General features: G+C 35.3%; 1 protein-coding gene across 1 annotated transcript in view; it reads right to left on the bottom strand.

Annotated features, from left to right (window-relative positions):
* The window catches only part of TMTC2 (transmembrane O-mannosyltransferase targeting cadherins 2), a 403,012-nt gene that overhangs the window by 128,051 nt on the left and 261,349 nt on the right, over positions 1-13,612 (bottom strand). The gene's annotated exons all lie outside the window — the stretch shown is intronic.

Here is a 13,612-nt window from a genome sequence, read left to right as displayed (position 1 = left end):
AAAACTGGAAGTAAAACCAAACGTATATCAGTTCCTTACTTATTATCATCCCCCTCCTTTATTTGCTTACAGTATGGAAGAATTTTTACCTGATGGGAATATTATATTTTAAGCTGATCTGTATATTTAAGTATTATAGTTTTAATAAGCACTTCAAATATAGAAGCTATTCAATTTCTAAGACCAGGTAATAGACTGGTAACTGGAATTATTTTTCAGGCAGACCATTGGAGCTTAACTAATCAGAACTACGATAGCTTTTTCCATTTTAAGGCATAATCAGAGGCTTTTCCTTCCACACTGGCTATACCTCTTTGCTTCAAAGGAAGAACTAGCCTCCTTTTACTTTAATCATATTCCCTTTATATTAGCCCAGTGTTGTCAATACAAATATGTTTGAAGAATTGAATTAAGTCTCCTCACCTTTTGAGTTCCCTTTGCTCAGCTGGTTAGTAAAAAAATACGAGTGACAAATACGTAATATGAACAAAAATGTATACACCACTCACACACGTCTATGTGTTTCTGGTTCTCAGAATAGTTCTTAAACTATACTGTCATAAAAATGATAGTGCAAAATTTTTTCTTTTAATCTAAAACTTAAAATGTGTTTGCATATAAGAAGAATTTAGTTAGATTAAATAGAATGCTCAGGGGGAATGCAAGAAATACTGAAGCAAAGACCAAAGACTGAAATTAAATAAACAAAATGCTCACCGTTATTAGCAGGAGGATTAGGCATAATTTTTTTAATTTCACATTTCTATAATATTGTATTGTTATAATATCTCTATAAACACGAAACATTGTCAGACAGATTTATTTTTCTTTTTGTCATGTTGAGCTAACAAATGTTTCCCAGGAAAGCAAACAGTAAGTTTTTCTAGGGCAAGTGAGCCATTTCTTCATACTAAAATGATACTAGATGTGATTTATGTAACAGAAAGAATGTGACGATATCTAAATATTGATAAGTTTAAAGCAATTAATGACAAATTATATCCAAATATCTGTATCTAAAGTGGATTCCAAAGACAGTAGAAAACATACACTAACTTCAGAGTTGGAAGAAAAAGATGGGCCAGAATTGCAGATTCTGTTTGGAAACAACCTGAACTTCTTTGGGTCTTCAAGGCCTCATAGGTCAGCTTTCAGAAACTGAACCATCATTGCCTTTAATATAACTTCTACTTTTCATTTATATATAAAAAAAAAATTAACTAATGGGGCATCTGGGTGGCTCAGTCGGTCAAACGTCCAACTCTTGGTATAGTCTCAGGTCATGGTCTTGCAGTATCGTGAGTTTGAGCCCTGCGTCAGGCTCCAGCGCAAGCCTGCTCGGGATTCTGTCTCTCTCCCTCTCTCTCTGCCCCTCCCCCACTCGCGCTGTCTCTCTCGAAATAAATAAAATTTAAAAAATTAAAAAGTAACTAAAATAAAAAATTCAGCTAATTTGTAGAATAGTAAACAGTGGGTTTTATGTTCAAAATAAAAAGAATGTGAGAGAACCTCAATTCCATAGCAATTTTGAGATGGAGATCTGTATTGCATTTAAGTTGTCTGAAAATCATTGCACAAAGTGTTCTATTTTTTCAAGTCATAAATCTACTACTAAAAGTTATTTTGCAATGAAATATTAACTTGCTAAATAATTAGTGGCTGGCCCATTTTCTTCAATAATAACTCACAAGTAATTTAATAATTTGAAAACCTTGTGAGATGGAGAAATATAAAAGGGCTACAAGAAATATAATCTAATAATGCATCTTGGCAAGTATATGAAAATGCAAATGACCAGCCTACTTAGGTACTACTCATTACCACTCAGAAAAACGTCATGCAACCTTTCACTGTATCTCAATAATAACACTGGCAACCATTTGTATTGAATATTTATTATGAATTAGAGTAGCAAGCCATAGAGGGCACATGTTTGACTTATGTACACTTACTCCTCTTATTCCATATCGCTGGGCATGTAGAATGTTTTCTCCCTTAGCCCCACGATGAGCCTTCACACATTACCCTCCTTCAACTGCTACCAACTAACTGTTTAGGTTAGGTTTGCAAGATGAAACAGAAGATTTTCAATCTCTGTATTAGTTGTTTATATATGCATCTCATTTTTTTTATTAAGGAATATCTTTACCTAGATTTCACAGATGAGAACACTGAGAAGCAGAGCAGTAAATAAAATGCACAAAACCATAAATGAGGAAAGTGGTAAGGCTGCATTTCAAACCCAGGACAACTTGACCTCAAAGCACACCGCTTTGACCTACTGGTAGTGAATAATCACAAACTTTTCAACTCTCCAGCTCAGGTGAAAATTATACTCTTTCTCACTCCTGGAAAATTGTTTTCTAGCTTTGTGATACATTGGCCATCAAGATCATTTCACTTTGCCTGGGGCTTATCTACCGAATTAAGGGAATAAGGAAGAACAATAATAATCTATAGTTGACCTTTAAAAATGCTTCTGCTGCATATGTTATTCAGCTCTTAAGAGGGGAATATGTATCATACAAGATGCACTTCAGTACTATGGTTAATCTTAACACAAAAACAGCCTATAAAAATGGTAATAAAATCAAGATGTAAAACCTAAAATGCAAGAAAATGATAATGGATGAATTTAAATGTGTTTAAAAAGTGACTCAGTAAAGATGTAGGCAACAAACAATATACAGGCAAGTACTGGATATACCCCTGGCACTGACAACATAGGAACTTCACATTTCTCATGCCTAATTCATACTAGGAATTAGAATACTCATTTTATGGATGAGGAGGAAGGCTCAGGAATGGACAGTGACTTGCACAAGTACAGTTAATAATCCTATTCTAAAGTTCGAATGGCTGTAAAGCTCATGCTTTTCTCTACTGCATCGAAATGCCTACCATATAAAGTTTATTATTTATCAAATACTTCCTAATGTCTTAAATATATTATCTTTATACTTGTACATTATGCCTACATTGTAATTAACATCAGTCTCATTGTACAAATGAAGAGACTGTGGCTCACTGAGATTAAGCATCTTGTTCAATGTTTAAAACTGAGCAAATCCCAGATTCAGGATTCAGATTAGAGTTCTCTCTGGCTCTTTCACCATACCATTCTGTCCAAATACTATAAAAAAGTAATTAGAGAGGGGATAAAATAACCGCAAAAAAAGTGCCATCAGTGGATTCAGTTTTGGGGGAGAATGAGATATATGTAATCCTTTAAGCTTCATTAAAATATTAAAATCATAAAAATTCCATGAAGGAAATGGCTACAAGACAAGAAAATTTTACATTCAACGAGGAAGGAAATGAAAATACTTGTTCAGGAATAGGGTGGAGAGGGGAGGGTTAAGTTAAGCCATCTTCTCTGGTACTGTAATTCTTCTTAACTTACAATAATAGAAAAAAATGTTTATAGCACCCAGGAGGAAAGAAGCAATGATGACTATGTTTCCTTCTCATCTTGCAAAAAAAAAAAAAAAAAGAATAAATAAAATAGAGCCACTTTCATAAGAATGAGAAGATTTGCTGTGATGATGTAGTGGTCAGGTTCATCACCCAGATTTATTTCCGATTCACTCACAGACAAAAGGGATTTGGATGTCTCCAGGCTGGCTTCAAGCAGATATAAACCAGTTTCAGATGTAGAACAAATAGTGTCACTCTTCCTCCCTAAAAAGCCCTGGGTCTAAATAACGCAGGCAAAGGCTAACTCCTTAAAGGAAAGAATGCCGGATTATTGATGATGTAATAGCCCAGATCTCACTGATTCTCATGTTTCAAGTTACTGGACAGCTCTGGCTTGCAGATAAAGAATAGAGTACGTAATGGGACATACTACCCGTACTTGCTAGAGTTACCTTTTGTTTCTCCTGCCCTTGCTCAACAGTATATAGCTATGTGAAGATTCATAGCTTCCTTACATTTCCATTTTACTGAGATATAATTAACATATAACCCTGTGTAAGTTTAAGGTGTACAGCATAATGACTTGATTACATATAATGTGAAATGATGGCCACAACGAGTTCAGTTAACATTCATCATCTGACATAGATACGTAAATTTTATAAAGAAAAACAATGTTTTATTTTTTTTTCCCTGTGATAAGAACTTTTAGGATCTGCTTGCTTAGCAACTTTCAAATATGCCATACAGATGCATTAACTGTAGTCATCACATTGTACATCATATTCCCAGAATTTATGTATCTCATACTGAAAGTCCGCACCTTTTGACTGCCTTCATCCAATTCTCCCATCTCTGAATTCCCTATTTTAAAAACTAAAACAAAACAAAATAAAAAACCAACAACTTTGGGGCGCCTGGGTGGCGCAGTCGGTTAAGCGTCCGACTTCAGCCAGGTCACGATCTCGCGGTCCGTGAGTTCGAGCCCCGCGTCGGGCTCTGGGCTGATGGCTCGGAGCCTGGAGCCTGTTTCCGATTCTGTGTCTCCCTCTCTCTCTGCCCCTCCCCCGTTCATGCTCTGTCTCTCTCTGTCCCAAAAATAAATAAACGTTGAAAAAAAAAAATTAAAAAAAAAAAAACCCAACAACTTTGTGACCAGCTTTACCAAAAGTGATCACCCCTTACTCAACTTTTATAATAATTGAATAATTGTCAAATGTTTCTTTTTTATTCTCGAATACTCTCTTTCATACCAACTTAGGTTAAGCAACAGGATAATATAATGACAGTAAACATAAAGGTTAATGAGATATTCTTCATTTTTACCTTCATGGAACTTATAGTCAAGTGACAAATATATTTATGAGTATTTTCCGAAGTTTGATATTTAGATGCACATGACACAAAACTTTTTTTTTTTTAAAGATTTTTTTTTTCAACGTTTATTTATTTTTGGGACAGAGAGAGACAGAGCATGAACGGGGGAGGGGCAGAGAGAGAGGGAGACACAGAATCGGAAACAGGCTCCAGGCTCCGAGCCATCAGCCCAGAGCCCGACGCGGGGCTCGAACTCACGGACCGCGAGATCGTGACCTGGCTGAAGTCGGACGCTTAACCGACTGCGCCACCCAGGCGCCCCGACACAAAACTTTTTAATACTTATCCTTTATTTAATCTGTGTTTAAAAATGTAATTTCATATGGGCTCCTGGGTGGCTCAGTAGGTTAAGCATCTGACTCTTGATTTCACCTCAGGTCATGATCTCACAGTTTGTGGGTTCAAGCCCCACACTGGTCTCTGTGTTGACAGCACGGAGTCTGTTTGGGATTCTCTGTTTCCCTCTCTCTCTTTACCCCTGCCCTGCTCGCCCTGTATCTCTCTCTCAAAATAGATAAACATTAAAAAAAAGTGTCATTTCATAGATATCACGGTTTAGAAGGTAGAAAAATACCAAATAAATAATAATACAGACAGTGGCTGTGAGCAAAATCACAACAGAGGAATACAAATGAAGTGTGGAGCACACAGAATTATGCAAACCCAGCTATCATTTCAGGAAAAAGTTTTAGAGTTGTTTGTAAAACAAAAACTGCTCCACCAGCACACGGGGGAGAAAATCTAGTTTTGTAAAAGGCTCACAGCTTTAAAGAATGGGAACACTCCTATCGGCCGCACGGTCTTTTTAGCAGGCTTCCTGCTGCCAATCCAGTGAAATCATGTCGTTGCCAATACTCCGAATTTTGGAATACTTTGCCTGAAGATCAGGCATTTAATTCCACACTAATTTCTAAGCTTTCCAAGTTTGAGGACTTGGCTGGTCACCAAGGTGATCATTCCATTTTAGGAAATTATTATTCTCCATGTAAGACATTAGATTTTTTTGGGGTGTTTTTGATACTTAGTGTTATGTGCTGGTCACTTTTCTTTCAAGGGGCATTTTACCAATTTTCACATTTGTTATGATGATTTCCTTTTTATATGTTCTTTAATTATTGCCTTGGGGAATAATTTTGCCACATAATTTTAAAATAAAATAAATGCATTTTAATTAACTGATTAATTTGGTTGTTTCATTTACCTGTTGAACTTACTTACATTTATGATGTAGCACTGAATTATGACGAGTTATATATATACCAAAACAGTAGCTAGATAGCTGTGTTTCTAATTATTACTTTGCCATTATATAGTTGCATGGTTGTGGACAAGTAAGTTTTTTGACAGGGACTTAGATTTATCACCTACAAAATGAGGGGCTAAAAATAAATAATTCCATAATTTCCAAAATGATACAGATAATCATTTGTGGATTCACCAATGTCTAGTATTTTATACACAGTCATTTCATAAACCTATGACAATATCCTAGTTATATAGGAACTACCATATTCATGGATTTTCTAGATGATCTATTTAAGACTAACTACATCAAGACAAATCTGATTATTCCTCTTTAAAATGTTTAACATTTATATATTATCTAATGATAAACAGTATATCTGCTTATTATAAAGTCTTAAAGATCATAATTTTATTAGATCAAGTAAATTCCATCACTCATGGAGAGTGGTAAAATTTTGCTGTTTTTCCATAATTTATTTTAAATACTGAAAACAGGGGCACCTGGGTGGCTCAGATCATGATCTCATGACTCAAAACCTCGTGGGTTCGAGCCCTTCATCGGTCTCTATGCTGACAGCTCAGAGCCTGGAGCCTGCTTCAGATTCTGTGTCTCCCTCTCTCTCTGCCCCTCCCCCACTCGTGCTCTGACTCTGTCTCTCTCTCAAAAATAAATAAACATTAAAAAAAAGTTAAAAATAAATATATACTGAAAATAAATCAGTTATATAATAAGTAAATTTTCTTGTTACTTTTAAGTATTTGAGTTCCTTCTAGTGTTTTACTATATTAAGCAAAAATACTATTTTTTCTAAAACTAAATTTTCTCATTTAAGATCAATATTCAGCTTTCTGTTTATTCAAATTTCTTTCCCAACTTTTTATGCAGGCACTGCACCTACTTCAGCAATTATCATCTTGTTTTGTAATTATCTTATTTATTTTCATATATCTGCTAATTAGACTACATACATAGCAGTGGAATTCCTGAACTGAAAGGCATTAGCAAATTTAATGTTGAGGATACGGAGAACCAAATTAGCCTACCAAAATACTGTACCAATTTCACTTCCACAAGTACTATATAAGGAGAGTAACTTTTCTAAGCCCTCATCAAACTCAGATTCGAATACATTTTTTAAATGTACATTCGAAAAAAAATGCTATTATTTCAATTTTCCTACTTTAATTCTTAATGAAAATTCATATATTCCTACAAAATTTTTGCACAAATTTTTAACCGTGAATATTTTTTAGTTGCAGGTCATTGCTTGATGGTTTTAAGCCATTTTTCAATTAAGATATTTATCTTTCCTTTATAATATGCAAAAGATGGTCAAACTGTTTTTTCTTGTCAGACTACTTTAACTTTTATATATGCAAATTAAGTTGACTTTTCCTTTGTAGCTTTGTCACTGTCTTTTATGCATACAAAAATTCCTTATCATAGGGACATACATTCTCTTCTAACTATATAGTTTCATCATTAAAATGAGCTACTTATTCCATATGAAATACATCTACTATATGATGTGAGACGCATGTCTAATTTTATTTTTTCCAAACATCATTTAATCAATTTTTCCTGATATACCTTTTATAAGAACTCCCTTTCCTCACCAATATTTAATTTCACATTTATTATCTGCATAAAGACATTACAAATTCTGATGTATGTATAGGCTCTTTCCATTCAGTCCTACTGACCTGTTTTTCAGTTCTTATACCAAAACAACACTGCTCTAACTACTGTAGGCTTTTCTAATATTTGAGTACGGCATGCCTCACCCATTGTTTTTCTCTAAACCTTCTTGGCTCTATTTTCCAGATAAATTTTAAAGTCATTTTGTCAATTTTTTTATAAAATTCTTTCTGACATGTTTATTGCTATTGAAATATAATTTATGATTCAATTTAACAGGGAAATTTTTAGAAAACTGAGTTCCCCTATTCAAGATTAGTACTCAGTTCTTCATGTACTCAAGCCCCTTTCCTCTTTTTTATGTACTTATCTCACCAATACAATACTCCTGATCTCAAAATGGACTGTGAGATGTGTGGAGCCAGGCACAAAACCCTGTATTTTTCTGTCCTCTAACCCAAGTTCAGAAGCCTCTAGCTCCGAAGAGTCTTGATACATATCTGATAACTATTTGATCACAGTACGTATCAACATAGATTTAGATGTTCTATTTTTACCACGTATGTCACTGAAATTTTCAAGTAATTTATTTTTCTAGAATCTACATTCTGACACAACCATATGATATCAGGAGCCTATTATATCAAGAGTTTAATTTAACTTGCTGTGATTTTAATTCTCTTTTTTTACTTCACTCTGTTGGCATTAACATAGAAACCTTAGGGGGTCTGGCTTTTTACATTTATTTATATCCTAAACTTGCTGTATCTGTAGGCTGTGAATCTCTTATATTTCCATCCTAATCTTTTCCTCAGCCCGATCTTATCCTTGTAAAATAACACAGTCTAGTTGACCTAGATACATTAGTTCTGATTGGAAATGCTCAGTAGCTACTATACAGAGCAGGAAAAGATAAAAAAAAGTAAAATGAGGGGCGCCTGGGTGGCGCAGTCGGTTAAGCGTCCGACTTCAGCCAGGTCACGATCTCGCGGTCCGGGAGTTCGAGCCCCGCGTCAGGCTCTGGGCTGATGGCTCGGAGCCTGGAGCCTGTTTCCGATGCTGTGTCTCCCTCTCTCTCTGCCCCTCCCCCGTTCAGGCTCTGTCTCTCTCTGTCCCAAAAATAAAAAAAAAAAAAAAAAAAAAAAAACGTTGAAAAAAAAAATTAAAAAAAAAAAAAGTAAAATGATTACAGAAATTAGAAGCTATTTTGTATCTCACAACAGACTTTTTAACAATTCTTGCTGTTAAAAAGTTTCCTTGGTGTGGAGGGTTTAGAAGTAAAATGAAATACAAGTCTTAAATTAAGGAGGGTTATGAAAATGTTCACTATGTTAATGTTCCACCAAGTCCTATAGCATCAAACTTAAGAAGAAACCCGTAAGCCTGAAAGGGTAGTTTTAAAACAAAAGGAAGAAATGCAGGGGAAAAAAAACTGAATATGTATCTCATTAAGTAAAAAACTAATCATCAAGAAAGAGTTTAAACCTCAGAGCAAATTCAAAAGGCTCCTAATTTCTAGTGTAAGGTTATATACAGGAAACATCTGATGTGCCATCAAAATTTAACTTGGAAAAAAGCCAGGAACCTGTGTCAATATTTCTCTACATGCAACTAGTATCCTGGAGTTGTTCAGGCTAATCAATTCCTTTTATGTTTTCAAGGAAATAAATCACTAAAAATAATTAATCAATAAATATTGGAGCCAGCCCTTTTAAATGCTCAGAATTTTCCAAAAAAAACAGAAATTGAGACTGTGTGTATGTTCACGTGTATGTGGGACGAGGTGATGATTCTCTCCCCCAACGTAAATACTGTCCTCAAGAGAATTACAATGAAGTAAATAAAATGGCTTAATATAACTGAAATAATTAGGGAACACCAGAAATATGCAAATAAGTACTAAATTGGGTTTTAAAAACCAAACTTTACACCAGAGAAAAGAAAAAAGAATAAATGTTATACTAACCTGTAAAGAATTAATGAAAATAATGGTATTCGAAGAAATAAGACTTGAATATTGCAGGAAGATGTCAGAAAGTATAATGAAAGAATTTTCAGTTTTATACATATCTTCTTGGGGATATATTTAATATGTATTCCTGGATCATGTAATATGTTTCTATAACATGTAATGAATAATTTAATTTATACTATAATTCTTATATGACTATTACTTGCTAAGACAGACCAGGTATTTAAAAATTAATCCTGTTTTTAATGAATACTTGAAAATAAGATTCTACAACAGTTCAAACACTCCATGCCCATAATTAACATTTTGGCAAAAATGACTTGCATTCTGGAAGAAAACTTTGCATGTTCTTTTTTAATCCCTTATTCAGTTTGAGTATTACAATAGCTTCTATCGGTGTAGATAAAATTAAAACCAAAAAAACAGCTCATTTTGGAAGTTAAATGAGATTTTTATGTAGAAAACTCTTTCCCTACTTATTAGGAAAAACAGATACAAATACATACACAGCAAAATATATACAATTAGTAACGTATTCTTTGTTTTTTTTTTAATTTTATTTATTTTGGAGAGAGAGTAACAGAGCGTGTGTTGGCGGGGGGGTGGGGTGAAGGGCAGAGGGAGGGGGAGAGAGAGAGACAGAGAGAGAGAGAATCCCTAGCAGACCCCAACGCTGACCCTGGCTCGATCCCATGACCCTGGGATCAGGACCTGAATGAGACAAAACCAAGAGTCAGATGCTCAACCAACTGAGACACTTGGGCACCCTGTTTATTTCTTTCTTAAGGAATCTCTACACCCAATGTGGGGCTCAAATTCATGACCCTGACATGCGGTCATGCACTCTTATGACTGAGCCAGTCAAGCACCCCAAGTAATGTGTTTAATTTTTACCTTTATCTATATTACTGAACTATTCTAAATGTATGCAATGTATAGTTTCCTTGACATTGATTTTTGAAGTTTTGTCCATTAGAACAATATTTTCTTCTTACTCATGATTATATTCATTTCATCTCAATGTTACCAAAATTGACATCTGTTAAGAAGGCAAATTTTGAAATCTTGTTAATTTCACAGTATCACATAACATTACCTCAATTTTTTCAAGAATAATCCAATCCATATTTACTACTGAGTAAAAGATTCACTTCCTGAATATTGCCCAATAAAAGGGTAAAACATGATTTTTTTCAAGCAGAAAGAGTGAAACTCTGGAAATCAGAGAACAAGGATATAATTAGGTATTAATTTGAGTATATTCATTTCCTTATAACTCAATTCAAAAATAAACTTTTTGTACTTCAATCTTTTCCTTTACCACTAAACTGGCAAAAGTATGAATTAATGTAACAGGTGGGCTCATGTGGTTTTAATAGCAATGAAATATAATCAACTGTCTCATATCGTATTTCCAGGAAAGCAAGTGACATCTAGACCAAGCATGATTCTTAGCAACCCTACTATTGGCATGAAAGTATTCAAACTTCCCATAGGGACCATATATCTTCTGGTCCAGGGTTTAATTGAAACTTTAAACAAAATATATTACCTATTTAATGCAGCTGAACTAGATGCTGGCCTCTGTAGTGTATAGACTAACGCCTGGCAAATGAATGTCTGTAACTATAGTACATAAAGTGGAATTTGTACCAAGAGTGAACGGTAAAAAAGAAGAAAATTAAAGCACTGCAGTTTTATAATGTAAAATGAACCTAGAGGAAAAAAATTTTATAGATTTTCTACATCAATTTATATATTTACTCTTTTTTGATATACAGCCAAAATTTCTTGATTTCCTTATCTTGTTGGCTCCATATCTTACAAAGCGAACTTTGAAAATCCCTCAAATTTACATTTCACTTTTCCGGATTGGTAGACTATACACCTAACATGGTCTCCTGGTCTTGTTCTTTTTGAAAAAAAATCAAAATGCAATAAATAATTTATCTTAAAAATTAGAACTCAATAATCTTTTTGGAGGTACATAGATCAATGGTTAATCCAATTACATGGTCATACCCATATTTGTAGGGCTGACTCACTAATTTTCAAGAGTGCAGGGGAAGCAATCATTGGAAAATCACCAGAACTCAAAACAGAGGAAGCAGATGGTATAAAAAGCTTAACACTACCAGAGTGTTAATGCTTCCACACTTGAAGGATGTGAAGTTCAAATCTCACACAGTTGAAAACCATCTCTTTCACAGTCGGCATGCTAAATGCCTTGAGCAATCCACTTAAGAACAGCCAGTCATAGAAGAGAACATTAAGCATGTGAACGATCATGTCAAAAATGTATTCTGAATATCTTGATTCTAAATGTATTCTAAAAGAAGGTGAGGTGTACACACACACACACACGCTAGAAAAATCCAGCAAAAATAAATGATTCGGCCAAAAAGACCCCAGCCATACAGAAGGCTGAAAGAAAAACAGACTACTTAGAGCCATTTTACTAACTGATTTCAGCATATCATGTACATGACTTCAAGAAGAGTCAGGATAAATTTACAAGAAAGAATTTTTGCATTTTGTTTTCAGGAGGTGTAATTGATATCTCGTGTGTCAGTTTTTACCTAAATAAGAGTAAGGAATCTAAAGACCACTGGTAGCCATTTATGACCCTTGACTCTTTTATTCCACAAGCTTCTTTTTTTTTTTAAGTTTATTTATTTATTTTGAGAGAGAGAGAGTGAGAGACAGCATGAGCAGAGGAAGGGCAGAGAGAAAGAAAGAGAGAGAGAGAATCCCAGACAGGCTCTGCACTGTCAGCACAGAGCCCGATGTGGGGCTGGAACCCACAAACTGTGATATCGTGACCCGAGCTGAAACCAAGAGTGAGTGAGACACTTAACTGAGCCACCCAGGCAGCCCCACAAGTCTTTCTTAAAAATACAATTCCAAAATTAGGACAAGCTTTTTACTCCAAAAATTACTCTAATAAATTCATTGTGTTTCCTATTCATTGTTTCTTTCTCCATTCTCTCCGACTAGCTCAATGAATTTGAGGAAATCTCTCATAATTAAAGAGCTGAGGTTTTTTTTTTTTTTTTAATTTTTTTTTTCAACGTTTATTATTTATTTTTGGGACAGAGAGAGACAGAGCATGAACGGGGGAGGGGCAGAGAGAGAGGGAGACACAGAATCGGAAACAGGCTCCAGGCTCCGAGCCATCAGCCCAGAGCCCGACGCGGGGCTCGAACTCACGGACCGCGAGATCGTGACCTGGCTGAAGTCGGACGCTTAACCGACTGCGCCACCCAGGCGCCCCAAGAGCTGAGGTTTTAAAAACAAAACTGAAAATCAAATGAAAAGATTCTTGGGGCGTCTGGGTGCCTTAGTCAGTTGAGCATCCAACTTCAGCTCAGGTCCTGATCTCACCATCCACGGGTTCAAGCCCCATGTCAGGCCCTGTGCTGACAGCTCAGAGCCTGGAGCCTGCTTCAGATTCTGTGTCTCCCTCTCTCTCTGCCCCTCCCCACTCGCATTCTGACTCTTTCTCTCTCTCTCAAAGGTAAATGTTAAAAAATATAAGTAAATAAAAAATCAAACAACAACAATAAAACCCTATGGGGCACCTGGGTGGCTCAGTTGGTTAAGCAGCTGACTCTTGATTTTGGCTCAGGTCATGATCTCAGGTACCTAGGATCAAGCCTCACTTTGGGCTCTCTGCTGAGGGCTTGGAGCCTGCTTAGGATTCTCTCTCTCCCTATCTCTGCCCTTCCAGCACTTGTGTCCACACATTCTCTCTCTCTAAAAATAAATAAACCTAAAAAAAAAGAAAACCTAGAAATTATCAGGAATAAGAGAATCAAGATGGTAAGAACAAAATAAAGGCAAATAAGGCAATAAACAGCAACGGATCATTATCATGCAATTCCCCCTGGAAGAAAAATACAATCTCCGCCTCACATAAAAGGCATGTTACCCATTGTAAACACATATTTTTTTAAAGAACA

This window comes from Lynx canadensis, chromosome B4 (genome assembly GCF_007474595.2).
Source record: "Lynx canadensis isolate LIC74 chromosome B4, mLynCan4.pri.v2, whole genome shotgun sequence".
Classification (NCBI taxonomy): Eukaryota; Metazoa; Chordata; class Mammalia; order Carnivora; family Felidae; genus Lynx; species Lynx canadensis.
This window is presented reverse-complemented; position numbering and strand designations above follow the sequence as displayed.